At 36.5% G+C, this 18,656-nt stretch overlaps 1 protein-coding gene across 3 annotated transcripts in view; it reads left to right on the forward strand.

Annotated features, from left to right (window-relative positions):
* Positions 1-18,656, forward strand: part of B3GALT1 (beta-1,3-galactosyltransferase 1) — a 153,939-nt gene that overhangs the window by 91,492 nt on the left and 43,791 nt on the right. The window lies entirely within an intron of this gene.

Genomic DNA, 18,656 nt, shown 5'->3' on the forward strand with positions numbered 1-18,656 from the left:
ACAACTGAATGATTTCAATAAAATTAGAGCAGAATTCGAAAGCAGATCTTCTGAGGAAGCAAAGAGAACCAGCTTCTCACAAGGAAGTTCCCCTGGTTTTCTGTCAGCACAATTACCCACTTAGCCAGCAACTTGCTGAAGGCTAAAACATAGAAATTAGCCCAGTTTGAAACATGCAGGTGTTTCATTTACCATCTCTTCACACAGTGTATCAAAAATAAGACTGAATAACTTAAATGTCACAACACTGAAATTAAAAATGTCAAATATATATTATTCCCAAAATGAAAGAAGTTCTTCACTGACTTCTGACATTATCCATCAGGCTATATTTAAGTTGAATTAGGCCACTGGAACGTTTTCCAAACTTAAAATCATCATACATCATTACAGTTTCATTGGCTAAAATGGCTAAATAACATTGGGAGCAGCATCACTATTTCACCTAGCAAACAACTGTTATTAGGGTCTTATGTACAGAGACATAATAACAGAAACATAGGCAATTACCAATATCTAAAATAAAGAGATAGTACAGTTTTTCTGTAACTTTACAATTCAATATAACTTGGCATTTTGATCTTCTGTATGGGAAATGTTAATCCTGGTCTTCAGTAATGCTTAATATTACCTGCAAAAGTGGGTAAACTGTTCCATTTATTCAGAAGAAAGGATGACTGTCTCAAAGCATAAATAGAAACCGTTCCCTAACTGCCAAAGATCAGTACTGGAAATTTAAGATGCTATCTTAAGATTTTCTGAAAAAACACCAATAGATGTAGTTGGGAATTGAGGCAAAAATAGTGTAAAGTTCATCCACCTTCTTTCTGTTCTGTGTAAGAACGTTACAGTTCAACAGTGAAAAGATCAGCATTTGGGAATTAGCAGATAAGAAGAGAAAACCTGCCAGGCACTCTTGACATCAGTTTCTGTTACCCAGAATTGAAAAGCTTTTATCTCATTCTTTGTTGCAGTCAAAAGAGATGACTGCTTCTCGTGCTTCTAACTGTGGAGTGGGTCCAGGAATATATTAAATTGAGGCCTTTTTTGTTTTTTGTCATGCATGTTTAAAAGCAGAGTTTAGAGTTGCCTGTTCATGCATTCTGTGTGTATTTCAGAACCTGGTCTGGGAATGAACATTATGTGTACTATGTTTTCATGCATAAGATTTTCCACTAGAAGAAAAGAATTGTGATCACAGTCCATTGTGAGGGATGAAAAATAATGGAACAGTTTTTTCAGGGGTAGAACTCTAGTTCACTAATACCAACATGTATCCTTCCTATTAAATACCAAATTCATCTAGCCCTATCTGCATAACCTTCACAGGCATAACAGCAGTAAGAATGCACAGTAAGATCTCAGGCAATACCACTATTTCCATCTTAAACACTCTAGAGACATGAATCCAAAGCTTAGACATGGAACACATAAATCTAGAAATCTAAACTTTCTTAAATGTAGGAAGATATAAAAAGCATAAGAAGCTAAACCTTTCAAAGAAGCTTTTCAGGAACTGGAATGTGATAAATGCTTCTGGAAGTTGAGAAAAAAGTAGTGCTCAAGGACATGTGGTAAACTATCATTTATCATTCTCTCTAAATGTGTGATCTAGATGTATGGTTAATAACCCATATACAAACTGGGATCTGAAGGTAATACAGTTAGAAAACCAGCATACCTCCTTGTACCATGTGGGAAGAAATATCGTCTCAAAACTGCATTTTGGCTTTATTGCATATAAGAATGTGAGAAAAGCACAAAAATCTACCACCTATTGATAATCACAGATGAATTTATGGATTCACAAACTATAAATCCTGTGAATTTCCCAAAGAATGTTATTTTACTATTTATTCATTTTTGTAGATCTCCAATTCCTGAAAGTTTATTCCACTAAGACATTTCAGAAATAATTTTTACTGATAAATGTTTCCATGAGAAAAAACCCCATCCTTTTATTTATGTGCAATGTGTGACTCAAGCAATGGAATTCTTCTACTGTTCCACTCAAATGTTTTAGTATAATAAATGTTTATATACATTTTCCTAATATTCAGAATGATTTCTCAAAAAAATTTTTATAAATAGGGAGAAATCATTGCACCACAGGTGTGTACTCATTCCACTCACAGATAATTAATTAAAAGCCAAGAAAGCATAAAGAAACTTCTTATGAGACTAAAGTTCCCTTGAATGATCTTCAAGCAATAAATATCTCCACATTCACTCTGTAGCACACAAGTAGGCTATAACCTAACGATGGTTAGGGATCCACCAAGGATGGTAATCCAGCAGCAGCATTCACCCCTTGGGCATGAAAGCCCCACTGCACTGAAAGTAGACCTTTCACCCTTGGAAAACCAGTCTGGACGTGGTGAGGACAAACAGCTCTAGGTGGCCTGAGGCTGAACCAGTTGACCTTCAGAGAGCCCTTTCAACTTCAACTATTTTGAGATTCTGTGAAAATGGGAGCTGTAAACCCCTCTTGCTAAAGTACAGTGAAAAATGCATCGTTACTACCAGAAATTGGTACCTCACTTCACGTGGTACTTCAGAAATGAGAAGTTGGGCCATGCTCTTCTCATTCCTTAGCTGTGACCTCCCAGTCTGTCCCAGGTACCTGTGTGCAATCCAGCCCAGGGCCCAGCACACACCTTGGGATGTGCTTACCTTCAGAAACATAAACAGGCCAGCACAGTCAACCAGCACTTTGTATGCTTGAAGGCAAATACACCCTTCCATTTAATTTAGATAAATCCCTTCCATTTATTTCAGATAAATGCCTTTAGAACAATATGGTGCTTATGATTTAAGATTTACTAGAGTTTATTACTCTTATGAACAGTATCTGCATTTTGAACTCTGAACCTATCATGTTAAAATAACACAGAACCAGTGAGAAGAAATCACATACCTACACTGATTCAAAGTCAGCACATCATCTCAACAGTAAAACTGTGGAAATTATTAATAATTTACTTGCCATTCATAATTTACTTCATTTTTTTTGCCTTTTTTACTTACTAATAAAATGTCTATGAGTGGATCACAATTTTCTCATATTTATTATTCATTACAACTGTTTGCTGAATAATTTCTGCAAACAGTTCCTCTTTTGTAGCTCAATCCCATTGTGAATGTTTATTATTCAAAATTTAGTCTGTAAAACTAATTTAGCCATGCATTAGACTTTGTTCAGTGTTTGCCTGAACATTCTTTTCATAACCAATATGAGTTCCCCAAATAACCTCAAGTATGAACTTACATTGTATTCTTCCTTGAACACTCCTTAACTTTACTCCTGTAAAGTTCCTTTGCTAAAACATTTATCACAAGCAAACAGCATGAAACAACTGAATTTTAAAATCTGTATAAATAGTGGGGGCTATTTTGTCTTCAGGACCAACTAAGCCTACCAATAAAAGACAGTACAATCTCAATTATTGACCTGCTAAAATGACCCAACAAGAAGGTCCTATTCTTCTCCTCCTAGTCAAAATAAGGAATACCATAGTAGCAGAAGCAGATGCTTTTTTTTTGCATGTTTCTTGTACCAAGTTCTTCCAAGTATTCCAAGCACTGCTTGAAGCAAAATGGCAATCATTTATTTAATTGCTACATCACTGCAGAGTGACTCTAAAACTGCTGGAGTTTTAGTGGGAAGGAGAAGAGGAAAAAGGAAATACATAAAATGAAAGTGTGTAGTTTATACATCACACACACCTTTTCCAGAGCCCCAGAATTTTCACATAACCCACCTCCAAGTATTTGTAGAGATTCTCATCATGCCAAGAATTTAAAGCCTTTTCACTTTGTTTTTCTGGTTTTATTACATTTTGAGACCTGGCATACATTTGCTCATGTCTGCAGACTTCTTGCTGTCTGAAGGACCCAACAATTTTTCGAAATCCTTGTTTAGCTGCTGGGACTAAAGGTAAACAGCAGGTATTGAGAGATATGCAATGAATATGAGAGACCTGCCATTGCTGAAAGGCAGCAGTGTTCCAGAGCTCCTTCTCAAATTTGAGAGGTGAAATATTTGCCCAGCTGCACACAGTCACCCAACAACACACATCAAATTACTGCTCAGGACTGTAGCACTAAGAATTAGAACTGAAATAATATCATAATGACACACAAACTCACAGAAACTCTTCTGCAGAGGGATGAATTTTACCCCTTGATGGTTCATTTAATCTGAAGTCCAAGGCAGTAATACTATTAATACCAGCAATGATCTGATTCAAAATTCAATGATTGCCAGAACTAATAGTTCCTCTGGATTTCAAGAAACCATTCAGAATTTGTCTCTTTGGGAAAAAACTTTTTTAAAATGTACAAAGGAAATTTTTTTTTTTAAATTTTGCTCCATTTCCACTAGTGGATACTAAGACAACTTAGCCATATCTTCCTTTCCAGGAAAGATCACACATTTTCTCATGGAATTGCTAGCTACATTCTCTTACCAATGTGCTTTGTCCTTTGTGTTAGCACCAGCCTTATTTACAAAATAGGAATGGTGCAGTGGAAAAAGTATTTTAGAATAAAAAAGCATTTGAAGCACAATACTGATTCAGAATAGTGGAAAAACACCATAATTACAATATATTTAATTTGATTTTTAAAAAAAAAACAATCCAGAAGGGAGAACTTGTGGGGGTTTTTTGGTCAAAAATATTTTGAGATATTTTTGTATTAATTTTGCACATTTCACATATTCTGTAGCCATTATCTCTCCCCCAATAATATGAATAATTAATCTAGGATCATCACTCCTCACACCTTATAACAGTTCAGGCTTTTTTTCCAGCTGGAAATCTATGCACTGATTACATTATTTATTGTCACTTCAGAGGTGCATTGCATGTAGACAATTTTTGGATCTTTTTCCTTCCAGGTTAGGAGCTTAGATTTTTACCTTTCTTATGTGTTACCTTGGTGTGGATGAAGCCACAGACAATAGTACACACAGCATCCCACAGGGAGCTGTAACACATTTCATGTCATTGAGCTAGCCACAGTTAAGAAACTACATGCTGCTAATAAAGCTACATCATAAACTATTCCATGCACTTTGCTGCAATTTCTGAAAACTGAAAACTTTTACAGCCTCATTAAAGAAGCTTCTTGTCTAACACAGGTATTTTGATGTCAGCTTCTGAGCAAAGCAAGGTACCACCACTGCAACCTCACTTTAGATTGTGCTGTCACTGGATTTAATGTTCATACCACATTTTTAGGACACTACAAATGCCAGTGAATCTTGCAATGAATGTTAAAGATGCTATGAAGAGACACATCACTTTCATTATATAAGCAAAAAGAAAAGCTTTAGTGAGTGCCTGTGTAAGATGAAGAAAAATGTTTAAAGTACTTTAATACAGTTGTTCTTTAAAAGAAAAATACCCACAATGATTTCTAGTACAAACACAGCTATTTGTTCACAAGATATCAGACCTTCTATCTCCTTTCCAAATACTTCATACACTATGGGTGCCTGATGGCCTATTAGCTTAGACTTCTGCCGGTGCATTTGCTGACCACTTTAGGTCATCAGGCAGTGGAGATAAAGTACTAAAAGCAAAATACACATCCTGAGATTTTTTCCCTTTGCTCCTACTTATGGCTCCCTTTGGAAATATAGGAGTTATCAGGGAAAACTGCTACTTTTGAAATAAATTCTAGTGGTCCAGTGATCCACCTCCTAGAGGTGTGTTTTTGTCAGTGTTGCCAGGAGAGGTTCACCAGGACAATCTGTATCTGTCAGCAGTTCTTCAAAAACCTTTTAACAAGCCTGTAATAGTACTGCCACAGAGATGTAGATAAGTTACACTGATTACAGAAAGAAAATTCTACCAAGCTTACTTCCAATTGCTGGTGAAGAATACACACAGGATTAATGTGCATGCTTCACTGGAAAAAAGAGTTGTATTTTATTTATTATAAACCTCAGACATTTGGGACTTTAATCTTCCAGGATAGAGTTATTTTTTCCTTGGGTTATAGAAATGGTTTTGCAAACAGTTACATGTTTTCAATTTTGCAGTCTTCTTTCCTGAGCATTAAGGCAAGCTCCATGAAGTTAACAAAAATTAATAATATCTAACTGGCTGACACTGCTGCAGGTCTATAATTGTGTGCTACCTTGCAACTCTATATTGTCTAAATGATTTCTTGTTCCTTTTGGCAATTCCAAACACTGCTGAAGGGTTAGTTCTAGAGAAATACTTCTTGTTACAATATTGTAGAGAAAATTTAAATTCTTATTCAGATGCAGACAATATTTTGCTGAAAGACATTTAATATTAGTTTAGAACCTTCTTACTGACAGCTGCTCAGCAGGACAAAATCTCTTCATTTGATCAGAGTCTTCAGGCAGTCTCATGAAAGCTGTTACTGAGAAAGAGAAATTAGGGTTCTCCTTCTCTTTCACCTTCAGTAATGGGTTTATCTGCAAGGAGGATTACTTTTAATGTTTTTAATCTACATATATATAGAGGACGGTTAAAACTAGAGGTCCCTTTCAACCCAAACTATTCTATGATTTATGAAGGTCATATTAATACAAAAACTGACAAAGGATATACAAAACAAAACCATGAAGTTTTATAAAACTAAGTTGTTGCATAAAATTGAAAAATAACACAATGTCTGAATAATAGTTAAAAAACTCTGTTAGTAAAACAGTCGCTTCAGGGTGCAGTTCAGTATGATTTGCTGACTTATTTTTTGGTACCACCATCTCTATTTAGCTGTAATAAATTTGAGATTATAGCACCATGTCACATGAAAAGGGGAGATTTCCTTTACCCTTTCCTTTACTCCACTCTTCATATTTGTCTGTCTGCACTCCAGGGAAGCCGAGACCCTTGTGTCCAGCCAGGCTGTCAGAGTCCCGTCAGGGAGAGCCTTCACTGAGCAGTCCTGCTGGAGTGGAGAGGGGCTCAATTCACTTCTTCAGGGGCACACCTATACCACAGGGGAAACCCTTCAGCAGCTCTTTTCCCTTTATGACCCCTTAGTAAGTTCTCCTCTTTATTTGAGTCCATTACCCCCTGCCAACAGCTGCCAGTGCCTGTGAAGGACTCACACCAGCAGCTGACAGAATAACACTCTTTATTAATTAAAATTGTGACAGATTAAGGTTCCAGGATTCTCAGTGATAATATGAGACCACAAAAACATATTCAAAGAAATATACAGACAAGCTCAAATCACCAACACTGCTGTGTATTCTGGGCACACACACTGGCACACAAAGGCTTAGGTTTGCAGAAGTTTTAACAATTCATAGGTACAAGTTAAGTGAATTGACTTGCTCGTATTAAAAAACTCCAGCTCTGGACAAATAGTAAAAATTGTGTTCTTTGAGAAATTAGGTAATGAGTATTTTACATTAGTCACTCAAACTGGTCCGTGCTTTGAGGATATAATACTGTGCCACAGTACCACACTGTAAAAATGGAAATAATGGTAAATACTCATTCCACAAGAATATTATAAAATGTAGACAACTAACATTTGTAGTTTTCATGAAGCCCATCAGTCTTTAGAGAAAATCAACAGTGTCATATTCAGAGAAAGATTTGAATGCTGCAGTCAGAGGGCCACAAACCGAATGAAGCTCATCTTTAAATGATATATTTGCAAAATGTCTGTTAAATCAGTACTGTCCATCTTGTAACCTGAATGAGGCAGGCAGGGAGAGCTGAACAAGAATAGTGTGCTCTCACATAATTAAAGTCTGTATCATAATACAACACATTTCAGCCCAAATACTTTAAAAGTTTGGCTAAGCTCCTAGCAACTGAATGAAAACTGTTACAATGAGAAATCCTGGGAACTGTAAATATAGCCCTGTTCCCTGCCTTAGATCTCACACACATTTATTACAAAAATCCTCATAAAGCTAATGAAACACTTTGCAAACTAACACAAGAACAATTTCAAATAGCATTCCAATGGTGGAAGATCAAATTTTTCAAAAGGCTTTTTTTATGTTTTACGAATTTTGAAACACAAGTTTTCTTTTGAATAAGAGCTATTTAGTTATTTTCTATGCAAGACAAAAATTGGGAATGAAAAAAAATTTTACATTGACAAGATTTGAGTCTAGTATAATCACTCAGATTATGACCTCAGAGTCTGTGTGGTTTAATTAATATTTAAGTGCATGTACTATAGCTACATTTAGTTACAATCACAGATTCCTATCTATTATCCAACAGATGATTGCTACTATTTGACATTCAAACAGCTTTCAAAAAATAGGAAGTGAAAAACCCACTAAGAATAACAATTAGTGACAGAGCACTCTGTTACATAAAACAAGCCTACAGTAAATACTACACCTCATAAAGACACACACACAAACTTAGTCACAGTACTGAAGTATTAAAGCACAAGCAGGCCCTAAACTAAGGTGAGTTTGGTTTTGTGTTTTCTCTTTGTCTAGATCATGGTCTCACATTTCAGTTCTGCAGGTTAGAAGTTGGTGTGGTAGTGCCCAGGAGACCCTAAGATCACAGATCAATCTGAAGACTCAGAAGGCTCAGATCTATGTTTGAGGGTAAACCCAAGCACTGCATCCATACCAATGCTCTACAATATACTGTACACTGCCAGGCTTTGCAATATTCTCTGTTATTGCCCCTACTGGTAACATTGAAGACTGCCATGAATTCAGTTGATATCAAATGCAGCCACAGTGATGTTTGCAATTAGAAAGTGATTCTGCAGTTGAGCTCCTCTTGCCTCCAAGTTAACAGGATTTTTGCTTAACATCTGAAAAGGGAAATAAAAAAGGACAAACACACAAGAAGTGATCTAGTACCCCTAAATATCTGATTGTTACCACTTCAGGGCACATTGATTTACCTCACCACCGAGCATTTGTTTGTCTTCTTCTACATCCTCTGATATGATAAAAATTGTTTTTAATATTGACACATTTACATTTTAAAACTACCCAGAGACACATCTTTACTTATATACATTGCTAAATGAGAATTAAATTCAAACAGAAATGCATCAGCTATTTCTGCTTACACCCAAAGTATGTACTCCTTTCCTTACTTCTCTGTAACTCTTTACTTGGATTTATAAGTCCTGTCACTTTTATTGGTGTAACAGACCACACTGTCACTATAATTTGTTATTCTTAAAAAGCTCACACTACTTACAAGGTATTTGTCTTAAGTTTACAGATCCTTCAATCAAACACGTTTACAAGCAAGTCAATCCTTATTGGTTGTAAATTAAAAGTGCACCTTTCAGGTGTTGCAGAACTTACAGATTACTTTTCTAAGGCCAAAATAGCTGAAGTTATAACAAACCTGAATGCTTGAGCAGCATTAACAGGGATTGACAGAACAGTTTACAACAATAACCTGAAGAATGTGGTAAATTAGTTATCCAGAGATTTCTTCAAACTCTCTGCTCAACTTTCTGTTTTGTTTACTAGATGAGAGATCTAGTCAAGATGATCTTAAGTCAAGAACTGGACAAATCATGGAATGATTTGAGTATGAGAAACAGGAGTACTGCCAGTAAGGGAGCTAAGCAAGCAAAAGCCAGAGCAAGACTGCACTGCAAGTGGGCATTCAAGAGTCAGAGCAGGAATCAGGGGCTGATATCCAAGGCACAAGAACAAGGTACAGTAACATGCAGTGTGAGTAAAACAAAGGCAACCTGCTGAGTGTCCCAGAGCAATGAGTACAATTTGCTCTGATGGGTAGGCAGCTATTAGCCAGTCTGACACCAGTCTTCCTTCTTGGGAGACCAGTTCAATATAGGTCACCTCTGTAGATTAGTATTTAAAAACAATATATGCATCTCCATTTGAATTTTATAAACATAGGACAATTTCCATGTACAAGTATAACATGAACACTTAAAATATCTTAGATACTGCTATGTGGTAAGAGGCCTGATTAGGTTATTAAGAGCTTTTGAGATTACAGTGATCTCAGCCCACTATTGTTTTCTTAGTTTTTAGTCTTTTCTTCATTTCAGAAACAGATTTTAGTCAGATTTTGAACTTTCTTCCTATATACAGACATATTGCTTGAAAAAAGCAGTACTGTGTATGTGTGAAAGCAAATATGTGGCTGTTTATTTTATATACCATAGCAGAGAAATTGTCTGAAATGTGTGTGAGTGAACCCATCAGCACAGAGGTAGAAGAGGTATTACACTTCATCTGCAGCTGAAAATTCTGTCAATTGACAGAAAAGGGGCAGACTGACACGGGAAATGCAGACAGGCAATACATATAAAGAGACAGACAGCAAGTATACCAGAAAAACAGGATATGAAATACATTTGATACAGGTGAAAGATGCCAGCTTATTGCTTTCAATTTATAGACCTGCATAGAAGTGTGCAGTGCTCTGCCATACAAAAATTAAATTGATGCAGATAGCTCAAGGAGCAGGCATGTGAAATCAGAATTGACATGAAAAGCAGAATGAGTTAAATTATTCTGAAATAGGAACTGCTTTATCCTCTGGTCATCACAATAAAAAATGCAATTAAATATTCTGAATAAATATCCAGTGTCTTGCTAATGAGACTTAAAGCGTCATTATACAATGTGAGGTGCTCAGACAGGAATTACTGATAAGCAGACAAGTCTTGGGGGAAAAAAAAAAAGGTGCCAGACTAGAAAATACCTAGAAAATACATAATAGTTAAAGCCACACACAGACATGTCTGAGAAAGAGGTCTTATACCCTAAGCAAAAACTATTTCCTGGAAGGATGTCCTCTCAAAGACCAGCCTTTTCCATAAACTAGAGAAAAGATAAAATGCAAACAGAACTTCTTGGGAAGAAACAGCAGTTAATTTCTGCTCCCAGAATAGACCCCAAGGATAGCAGAATCCAGAAACATCATCTCAGAATACATCTTTCACGTTGGTACACACTTAATTGTTCTGTATGACACAAAAATATTTTATTTACTTCATTAATACTTGAATTTTCCAAAGGAATTGAATGTTGGAAGGATTCAAAGAACTAAGAGCAGTTGAAGGGACTGACTGAGATCCAAATCTAGAATAATGCTCAGCTAGCATAGTATCTCACATTAAAACCCCAAAATTATGATTACACAACATGCAAGTGCTCTTTGGGTGGCCACCACCTATGATCTTTGTAGAAAGGAAGTAAGTACTGTGAATACTGGACTAAGAGAATGAATATGATAATTTCCTGTGAAGTTAATTATAGCAACATTACTTGTTTATTTTGGGTTTCTGTAAAATTATCCCAAGGCTTGTATAAGCACAATGGATACACATATTGTGCCCATAAATTCTCATTCACACGGGATAAACCACTGTAGCAATGCTTTGAAGTTAACGAGCCTTCCCAGTTCATTACAGATAAAAATACAGAGTTCCACCTTCAGCATGAAATGAATAATTGTTAGCAGTGCAAACAAGATTTGAATTTAATTTCTGGTACCACAGAAGCAGCAACAGCAATTTCTTTTCATACACTGGAGATATATAAAGACAGGCAGCAAACACCAAAACCTCAAAAACTCCCCAAAATGTTTTTCATTACTTTTCTAATTTTTTTTAAATGTAGACTTAAGACAGTAACACATCACGAACATTATTTTTACTTCCAGCACTGTGAAGCAGTAATGGTTTATTATTTTGCACTTGATAGGATGAGCATTATTTACAGCTCTAAACAATCCTCTAACTCTATTTCACTAAGCAGCAAAATGATGTTTCAGACAGGATGCATAAGAGAATAAATACTTTCAGAAAACTTGTGAGTATTTCTAATGGGAAGACTTTCACCTGACAGAAATAATAAAATGTACTTTCCCAAAGGACAAGGAGTTACTTTTTAGCTGGTTTTCTTCTTACAGAATCACAAAAAACCCCCAAAACCTTAAGATCATCAAGTCTAACCATCAACCTATCACTGCCAAGTCTACCACTAAACCTTGTCCTTAAGTGCCACAGCTACATATTTTACGTATGTCCATGGATGGTGACTCAACCACTTAAGTGGGCAGTCTGTTCCACCACTTGATAACCCTTTCAGTGAAGAATTTTTTCTTCATACCCAATCTAAACCTTCCACAGCACAACTTGAGATCATTTCCTCTTTTAGTCAGCACCAATTAAATGCAAATTCTGATGTTCTGCATCACACACCTTCCTCATAACTAAAAAAGTGTCAAACAATTGCCATTTGCTGCTGTCATTTAACACAAAAATTTATGAAGTGTCTCTGAAAATAGCTCACTAGATCACATCTACATGGATAACTCAGTCTGCATGGGCTAAGCAGGACTGAATGAGTGAATGTACTGTAGTTTCACACACCAAAAGGGTGGCTAAAGGATCATCTGCACATGCAGAAGCAGGGACTGGGAGATGCACTGGCTGCAGTCGTGGATGACTCCCTCCTCTGCAGTCTCAGCAAGCTAATCTTGCTCAGGCCAGGTTGCTTGATCCTCGTTACTGGGAATGACTCAGGGCACAAGCAATTAGACAGCCTGTGTCCACACTTGAGCTTTTCTTTCTCCTCTGTCCCAATTTCATTCCCAGAAATGCTGGGATTGTGAAAGGCACAGTGTGACATGGTAAGAGACTTAGATCTTCTCTGCACAAATACAGTCTGGGTGGCAGCAACAAAGCAAAAGCTTCCCCTAGGGCATACACTAGGATTATCAACAAGGGAGGACTACTTCTGGATTAAAGCTCTGGCCCACTGTCAGCTACAGCAAAACTCCCACTGAAGTCAGCAGAGCCAGGATTTCATGTCTGTTGCAGCAATTTTGACTCTCTGCCTGTTCTGCCTTGGGACTTCCAGCACAAAAAGGGTCTTAGCAATGCCAGAAGCTTTTGCATTATGAACTGCAGGCAGAAGCCCTGAAACCCTTCATATAAACAAGCAAATACTCATCAGCCATTTAAGAAATTTAAAACACTGCCAAGTTCCAGGGGATTCAAACCTGCATACACAAGTATGATGTTTCACACTGGCACACCATGCTGAAACACCCTTGTCCTGGTAAAGTGCTGTCTTTTTTTTCTTTTTATGAAACTGTTATGGCAGAAGATTCATGTTTTGATTAAACACAGAGCAAGAAGCAAGCTAAATTATATACTCAATACAAATCTCAGGCAATAATGATGAAAGAACTGTAAAATAACTGCAACAAAAGCAGACACTTCATGAAGTAAAGTCTACTCTAAATTCAGTATGTGTAGGCAATATAGGGAAAATGGAAATGCATTAAGAAAAGATGAAAATGCTGATCAGACTGGCCAAAAGTCCTAATGACACTGTAAAATATTATGATAAGTCTCTGTTTAAAATATACTCAGCCTTTGTTACTGCATATAAAACAGATAGAAACTTAGAAAGCTGTCAGAAACATAACTGTAAATGAAGCTGGCATGGAGTTACAGTGCTCAACAAACACAAAGAGTGAGTTATAAGTCCCTGACCTCTGACAAATTTTTGCTGACTTCAGCACAAAGCAAAAATAACTCAAATAATTACAGGTTGCAGGACTAGACCTTGGTCATTATTTCATCTAAACACAGAGGAGCTTCAGTTTAGTGAGGATGGCATGAATTTTGCCATGAATACCTATTTAAAAAGCAGTCAAATTCTGCTGCTGCTACTCAGTGAAGAAGTAACCACTTTGTCTCAGGCAGCATACACATGCCCTACTTACAATATGTAACAGTCATTACAAAAGAAATGGATATTTATAGTTGTATTTATTAGACTAACATTGTCATGTAAAGACACACACACACAATATACTCTATTAGATTAATTTAAGATGTTGGGGTTTTTCCCTAACTCTCTAAGCCCATATTTTAATAGAAGCTTTTAAGAAAAGGTTTCAAGCTTAGAATGGGATACATTTAGAATTCCATTCAGCTTTGCAAAAAAAAAAAAAAATGCTTAAAAAAGCTGCAATTCAAAATCTTCTAGGAATAAAATTTCTCCTGAAATACTTGACATTTCCAAATGGAAATACCATCAGAACAAACCAACACTTGAGATTCAATTCTATGTTTACAGAAACAGCTACAGAAAGTAGAAGCAACAAAATATTTAATTCTAAAAGCTTTAGCTGCTGTTTTTCAGTTCTTCATCAACAGTTCATCAGTCCTTACCTTTAAGAACAGCAATTATCATAGTGGTCATAACTGGTTTATGCTTGCTTAAAAAGTTTACTGCTGGAGTTCACTGAACAATTCTGGCTTGAGTAAATGCATGGCAAAAAGCAAGCATTGGAACACCTACTTTCCAATGCAAGGGCATACAACAGCATAAGATCTCCCACTTTTCCTTTTGGATGGAGGCAAGGGAATAAGGTGGTGCTAATATCAGTCAAAAATAACTAGCACAAAATAAATCATGCACTTGGCATCATTCATTGCAGTGAAATTCTTTAGCAAGCTGAATGTTTGGAGGAGAAAAAAAAGGGCTGGGGAAAATGAATGTGCATTAAGCATGATCATCATTCTGATGAGATATTTAGTTATACATCCCTCTCCTATTGCTGAGTAGGAGGACATATAATGATAGCCATTCTGCAGAACATTCATCATCAGAAAATTAGGTTTCTTACAAAGCTTTTTTCTTACTTGTGTCTATAGCCAGTATTTTCTATTTGTAGTAAATTTTATATATATAAATTTTTTAAGGCATCCAAGGAAAGACAACATGAGGTATTATTCTATGTGTATATATATATATATAGAGAGAGAGAGTTGTGTAAAGGCAGAAAAATTTCAGATATTCAGAACTGGATATTCTCATTCACTGTAAATTCTCATTCACAGGTGATCCTTTACTAATCATATACAGACAACAAGGTGTTTTGATTCCTGTTTCTATCATTCTAAATATTAACAGAGCTAAGAGACTTGACTAACTTGACTAACAGAGCTAAATATTCAAAAAAATATCTTCAGACTCACCATCCTATTTCTTCTTCAGTGTTCTAGAAATCTTTCTGGATACTGCCCACATATTCTCTCTCTTCACACAAAAACCTTGACATTCTATGTTTTCTGATTAGTTGCTGCAATTTCTTCATATGACTATTTAGGGAGACATTTTTTTTAAAAGTGAAGGATCATGGAATCAGAGTTTGGAACAAAAGAAGTCAGGTGTTACCTTCCAAAAACCTCTCAACCCTTTTTGACTTGAATTTTCTTTCCTATGTGTTCCTTTTTTTTTTTTTTTTTTTTTTTGATATACTACACATATTCTGTCTTCAGTCTATGTTACTTTATACCTTCATTGACACTTTTCTTCATCACATTCCTGTTTGTCTAAGTTTATTTTACATGGTATGGACCTAACCACCTCCTCTCAGCTTGTCCCTATATTTACTCAAACCCACACCATGTGATCTAAACTAGCTTTAGCCACGGCTTAAAAATTTTAAAACTGGCCTCAAGCCTTTATATCTCCATTTTTCCCCTCATAAAGAAGTTGGAGTCTCAATCTCAACATGAACAATCAGTGTCAGGAGAAGAAGTGCTTTCCTGGGGCTTTTTTTTTTTTTTTCAAATATTTTAGAATAAGTAAGTAAGTGAGAATCCCAAAGTTAAAACAGAAATGGTGTTAGCACCAACAAATGCATTGAACTTTAAGTTTCATTTTTACTTAACAGTGAAATAACAAATCAGAACCAGACTAGAGTATTTTATTTGAAAGCTTTTCCGTTATCTCAAAGTGATACCTACAGCTTAAATATAAAATTCTAATTCCATATACAGAATTGAATCTGCTGTTTGGTTAACTTACATGAATTAGTCCCTTAGACTAATTCACACACTAATTCTCCATATTGTATACATGTAAGGTTGAGAATACATTTTTTTTCAACTGCAGATCACCATTTGAAGCTCAATTTAACTACAAATGATTGAATGCCTGACAAAAATACAAGAAGAAACAACTCTTTGGGAAGAGTAATTCCCTATATGGGAATTGTGCTGGGCACTGAACTCTTGACAGATGCTCCAAAACCAGTGAATACTGGGCATTTATTCCCATTTGTACTCATAAGAAGCTTGTGACCTTTCTTTTGCCATGTGTGCCCCACAGCTGTGTTACAGCCACCTTATATTACCTTAACAAGCTGCAGTGTATGGCCTCTCCCTGAGCAGAACAGTGTAACCAAACCCACAGGGATGGGAGCTCCAAGAAACATTTAAACCAGCACTCCACCTTTCATAGTGGGTAGAATTCTAACAAGACCAAGCACTTGAGTTTTGACCACTTAAGAGAGTTTTCCTCTGCTGCAACTTAGATTAGTCTGAGTCCTTGGGTAACAGTCTTCAGCACATAATAGCTGAGGTCTGCCAGGAGGTCTTGGAAAGAGCCCTCTTCTCTGCACTACTTACACATTCTTACAGTCCATGTGTCAGGGCAAGAAGCCCCAGATTTTATTATCAGCAAGAGACTGTGCAAGATTGCTGTCTCCTCTAAAAGAATTCCCTCCAGGGAATTCAAAACGATCAGGCAGTTTCAGAAATGGCAATCTCAGCCTGGGCTGAATACAAATCAAATACATAAATGAAATTGCACATCACTTACACTTACTGATGAGAAGTATTGACAGCAGCAGGGCCTTCTCCCTTTCCCAGGATTCTTTGAGTCTAATTTTATACACCAAAATAATCGCACTGCTCTTCCATACTGGTATCAAGATGCTCCTGACACTAGACACACCCAGATTTCAATGGGCTGAAGGGTTATCTATTAGGGCAGACTCGTTAGTGGCCACTATTTTTAATAGGAATTTAACAGTCACTACTTTCTATGTTGTGAGGATATTTGTTTTCAAAAGAATTACAGCAGTAAATTGTAAATACAAGTCTGAGTTTAATTCATAAAGCAGTTCTATGCTTTTAGAATGAATAAGTTATAATTTCTTTCCATCTTCAAACCACAAAAATGAGAAAATTTATCACTATTTTGACCCTGGTCAAGATTTCAAACCATCTCTTTTGGATACAGAACTTAAAAATGCTGTGCAGTTTACAGTTCATCTCCCACCTGCTTAAAGAAAATATTTCACACTTATTTGAAATTCAGACTGGAAACTGAGTGATTGGTGGGGAAGCAGAAGCAGCTCAATTACTATGGAGAGACAGAATTTAATAAGAAGCCTCAATGAAAAAAAAATGGCAACTGTGTTTATGATTCTCAGCTCAAAAAAAAAATCTAGTATATTTGAATCTGCATAAATAGAGCCATTCTGAAAAAGGATTGAAATTGCTAATATTTCTTAATTGAAGGAAACCAACCACTGATTTCCCTTCCAATTCAGTTATGAAATGAAGGCAAACCATCTTGCATCCTTTTTATCCCATCACACCCCTTCTGAACTATTTGCTGAATTTGAAGGCTACATCCCAATCCAACAGAAACGTGCTTAACAGTGTGAGAAGAGGATGCACTTCAAACAGGGCTGTTGACTGTAGTCCAGCCTCAGCATGGGTAACTGCTGGCACTACAATGCTTACCCTCCCAGTATTGCCTCATTCAAGGTGATCTACAAACAGCTAACAAAGGTTAAAAACTCCAGGGTTTACCACAGTAGGCTCTAAATTGCATTAAAAAGATTGAGGGCCAAAGCCTAATCAGTATTTTTACATATTATCAGAAAATACCATATTTCAGTTATGGTGTGTCACAAAAAGTACTGATTCTAACCCTTAACATTTTTTTCAATTAGAAAATTAGGCATGTGAATTGTTCAAATGTGAATTGTTAATTCAAATTATTCATAGGAAAATTTAAAATGAACTGTGATAAAAATGTCACAGAAAACCAGTTCCAAGACACTTAAATTACAGACCTTTTCATAATTCTGCTTCTTGTAGAAGTTGCATCAAAATATAGTGGCAACTTCATGCAGTGCCTCTAGGCATAAAACTCCCTGATATAAATTCAACAAGATAGAGAGCAATTACACATTCTGACCTGAATTTCTCAATTTCTCACGTATTTCTAATACAAGGGTGATTTCTATTTGCATTTTACAATTTTCTGAGTCCGCTAATTGCAAAGCGTTCTAAAATAAATGTAAATTGTCTGGACACCACCATCCAATTTCTAATGGACAGGTGCTCGTATAAAAATTCAACAGGATCAGCAACAAGCTGGCAGTAACTAGTGGGGTGAGGGTAGAGAGAAATGACTTGACTCTCAGCTGAACTTCCTGTTTAACCACAGGGATAATAAAATTAGGTCAAGGTCAAGTACATGACAGAGCAGCTGTGCCAGGCAGCAAATAAGGGCTGCTGGTGTATCGATACATACAGTAAGAGAGTTTTGATTTTCTCCACCACCATTCATGTCTTAGGATGCAAAGCTGCTACAGGAGAAAGAAAGTGGCCTCCTGCACTCTTAGCCTTGCTTCTGGGCCCTGTAGGTTCAGCTGCCTCACAGGCTGCTTGAAGCCTTGGGGCAGAGCAGTCCATTAGCACTCACTGCAGCTTTCCAGTAGCCCACCTCTTGTCCACATGGAAAACATTAAAACTGTCCACCATAGTAACTAATAACCAACTGATCCTCCCTCCATGGGATGAGATATGTTTAAATCTCCCTGGCAGAATGAAATGACTGGACTGGGGGTGAC

Source organism: Serinus canaria, chromosome 7 (genome assembly GCF_022539315.1).
Source record: "Serinus canaria isolate serCan28SL12 chromosome 7, serCan2020, whole genome shotgun sequence".
In the NCBI taxonomy this organism is placed as follows: domain Eukaryota; kingdom Metazoa; phylum Chordata; class Aves; order Passeriformes; family Fringillidae; genus Serinus; species Serinus canaria.